The sequence below is a fragment of the Micropterus salmoides genome, unplaced genomic scaffold (genome assembly GCF_014851395.1).
Source record: "Micropterus salmoides isolate LMB-PRFRI ecotype aquatic unplaced genomic scaffold, ASM1485139v1 Ms_hic_scaffold_8, whole genome shotgun sequence".
NCBI classification, from domain to species: domain Eukaryota; kingdom Metazoa; phylum Chordata; class Actinopteri; order Centrarchiformes; family Centrarchidae; genus Micropterus; species Micropterus salmoides.
The window spans coordinates 32,520,993-32,524,833 of NW_024044570.1; the positions used below are offsets into that span (position 1 = coordinate 32,520,993).

The following is a 3,841-nucleotide window of genomic DNA, read 5'->3' on the forward strand; positions in this document are numbered from 1 at the left end:
CGCTCAATTATTTCTCAGTGCGCTGGGATGCGGAGAGACAGAGAGGAAGCTCTGCCTCCATCAACCTCCACTCCCCTCCACCCCCCCACCCCTCACCTCCATCTCCACCATCACCCTGCTAGCAGCCTTCCCACCTCACAGAGAAGTCTTCTGAGGAAAAACCAGGAGAGACTAATGTCTCACCTCCAGCACTGCAAATGTCATAACACCCCCCTCTGTTCCTCATTTTCTCTTTTGTCTAATGAGTAAAAGTCAGATCTGATTCCTCTCACCAGGCAAACACATGAGTAATGAAGTAATATCCCCTTGTGCTCCTGGGTAGCAGATGTTTAAACGGGGTAAGGGGCCCAAACACCTGAGAGGGCCCACATGCACGAGTCTGACCTTTACTGATGGAAGTAATGAAGGGCGAGAGCGACAGATAAATGTCACATTAAAGCCCCGGTGAAGCTAATAAGGCCTCTCAGTCTCAGTCTCTTTCTATGTGTGTTTGTCAAGTATGAGAGGACCTTTAAGTGTATCAACAAATAGCTCCAAGCAACATAAAAATAACTTGACTGTGAAGCTTTTGTTATATCCGTTGGTAGTGTTTCAGCTGCACATATAAAGCTGATCACTGAACTGATGTCAAATCACTGCAAGAGGATCATCACACCTGCACCCCAGAACCAATGGGGAAGGAGAATTGAGGTGCCTTGCATTTTCAGCTCTAGAAACTTTATAACTTTATAATCAACATTTATATTAATATATTAAACAACTGATCAAATGACTATATTTACAGAAGCCTGAAAGGACGCACAAGTCAACATTGCCAGCAGCGTATATTTGAACATAGCCATATACTTCAACACTTTTACCACAAACTGCGGCTTTTTTGACATACAAATTTATATATTTTAAATTTGCAAACATATGTGTAATTCAGGGTCTGTGTAATTCAAAATGTGTTGTCTCTCGCCATTGACTAACGTATATATTCTTTCAGAAATAAGGTCCCATGGAACCAGAAGGGGGGGTCTTAGTCTCTTTATAAGGTGAAGTCGTAAGCAAACTGTTGCTTATTTACACATCCAGCAGTTACAGAGCAACATTATCATTCATCTGGAGTCGTGTTTATGTCTACCGGGATGTAAGTCCAATATTCACTCTCTTTATAGCTCTGTTTTGGTATTTAACAACTCCTGATGGAAATATCTGGCTCTTAAGCTCCTCTGTGTTCTTAAACTTTGTCTGCTGTTTGGTGCTGGATAGGTGTACAGTGGGTTTTTAGAGCTTTTTCTCTGAAAACAGTTGCCTTCTGTGACCAAAAATGGCACTAAGAAAGCAGTAAGAGTGAACCAAAACAGTAAAGTTTGGAATTTTGGTTCTTTCATCACACTCACTGATCTCGAAAAGTTTACTCATCTCAGCCTCATAAAAGTCAGACAAGGGTTAGAGGTTATCTGCGCTCTACACCAGGTAACCATGACAACCAGATTTTAAAAACAGTTCAGTTCAGCAAATGGATTTTTTGACTGGTAAAAATCTCATAATATTTCAAATGCTTGAGGTGTCAGACGGGGACTGTGACTGTCACCAACTGATCAGTGGCAACGAGCATCAAGCCATCGCCTGACACAGTTTGGATACATTCACCAAGTTCTGAGTTCAATCAAAATGTTCAAATGCTCATCTGAGTCAGTTCTTACATGTGCCTACAGCATTTAAGCTTTATAAGCAGAACTGAGGTGATTTTTTTGCTCTGGATTTTGGCTCTACAACCTGCTCTACCTTCTTGGTGGAGCTCCGTGTCGCTTGTGAGGAAGAATGCAGACCCTACTCTGCTCTGAAAAAAATTCCCCTAAATTCTCTGCATTTTGGGATAAAAACATATTTTTTTGTATACAGTTCTAACAATATTATGTAAGGCATGATTCAGTTTAATCATAATTTATTATTTGCCCAATGATGTAAATTTACAAGAATTTCATTGAGTGTTGTGCCCCCCCCCCACTTGGGGGATTAAGTTGTCTGATAATAATAGCATCAGTGAAATGACTTCAGCATTTACCAGCTCTCTTTAGTAGATCCACAATAGATTAATCACAGCTCACAATGACGCTCGCCTGCTGACTGAGGCCTTTATAATTTCATTTTTTTTACTTGAGATAGTCAATTGACAGATTATGTTAAAACACAGTATATACCATTAGCTAGTGTACAAATGATGTTATTGATGCTGACATTGTCACGACAATCTCAGTGATTCCTGCCTGTGACACCTGTTATGGGAGTGAGTGTGTTTTAGGTTATTTTAGTCTTTTGGGTGGATGGTGCAATTGGTGTGTTTAGGTTTTGTCTGACAGTCTGTGCACACACTCTCTGTCTCAGTCACCGGAAGGCTCACTGTGGTTCCTGGCTTGGTGTAATCCGCACACCTGTCTGCCATCAGCTATCAGTGCACCTGGGCTTCATCTTCTTGTCTCGTAAACACTACAAGAATCCAATGCTAACAACCATTCTCAGCCTGATCGTCATCATCATTAGGTAGTATGTTCATGCGCCACACTTCAGCTCTGCAAAGTAGTCAAGTTGGCCTGTGCAATCTGCTTGTTTGTTTGCCCAACTGAGTACTAACTCTGATTCCCTCTGCTTTCAGGATCACCGGTCAGCAGATCTCCACTCCAGCCAGCCAGGCCTGCTGGCCAGCTCACTACCTTGGGGGCCCTCTACCAAGCCTCCACTTAGAAATCTTCCCCTCACTTCAGCCAGCCTCCATCTCACTTTGTCTGTCTGTTCTTATATTAAAATATTTTATTACTTACCTGCCGGTCTCTAGTCTGTTCTTGGGTTCAGGCAATGAGAGTGCAGCTGCTTTTCAAACTGCTCCCGTAGGACACCATTCAACCTTAGATTTTGTTTGCAAACAAATAGGAGTCATGGGGAGAGTTTTTCAATAATAAGGCCCACAGCATGGAGACATATTACTCTACTGCCAGCATACACACTGATATTGCTAGTGGGATAAGATTTGGCCAGGCATAATGTGGAATAAAACTGCTCTTCCACTGAACTGATCACTCAAGATGTTCTCTGCTCATGAGCCAGATGATGTAATCCTGTCAGCTTTAGTGGTCAGCAGGTCCAAAATATCAGTACATCATCAAAAAGCAAGTGCTGTGCATGATGATGTGGAGTTGTTGGTTTAAAATCAAGCTCTGGTTGAACAGTTTGATTTGTGTGTGTGCGTGTGTGTGTGTGTGTGTGTGTGTGTGTGTGTGTGTGTGTGGGGGTGGGTGTGTGTGTGGGGTGCCTCTGCCCTTGTGTTTGTGTGCATCTCACTACACATGGCCGTGTTTATTTGTCCATTTCTAAGTGTGTGTGTATGACTGACAGCCTTTACATTCAAGTGTGCACGTGGACACACAGGTGCATCTGTGTGTGTGTGCACGTGCGCGCGCGTGTGTGTGTGCGTGTCACCCTGAGGTGTGTCTGTATCTTTTGGATGTGTGTGAGTTAGGTTTAGCATTATTTGGGAGGATTCAGTCAGGCTCGGAGCCAGCCCAGCTGCCTCAGAGGAACAGAGGGCATCTGTTCAGCCTCCACACCGGTCGCTCTGTTCTTAAACGCTTCTCAGAAAGCAGCATCCACATATAAACCCCTAACTGAGGTTAAAGGGCTAATCGCTATGATTTTCACCATCCTGTGGCTCAGAATGGAAATCATAATATATCTGCTAGGTTTTGGGTTGTTTTTTTTTCAATGCCACTGACTTTATGATTACTTTATGTATGCTGGAGATTTCTGGCTTTGCGTACTTGGATTGAAGACTGTGCTTTGAACACAAAGCCCCCAATCA

The 3,841-nt window shown here is 43.0% G+C and overlaps 1 long non-coding RNA gene across 1 annotated transcript; it reads left to right on the forward strand.

The window, feature by feature from the left end:
• Positions 1-2,415: 2,415 nt before the first annotated feature.
• Positions 2,416-2,806, forward strand: LOC119893156. The gene is made up of 2 exons (XR_005442770.1): positions 2,416-2,529; positions 2,642-2,806. It is a non-coding gene; the product is annotated as an uncharacterized LOC119893156 (long non-coding RNA).
• Positions 2,807-3,841: the final 1,035 nt, after the last annotated feature.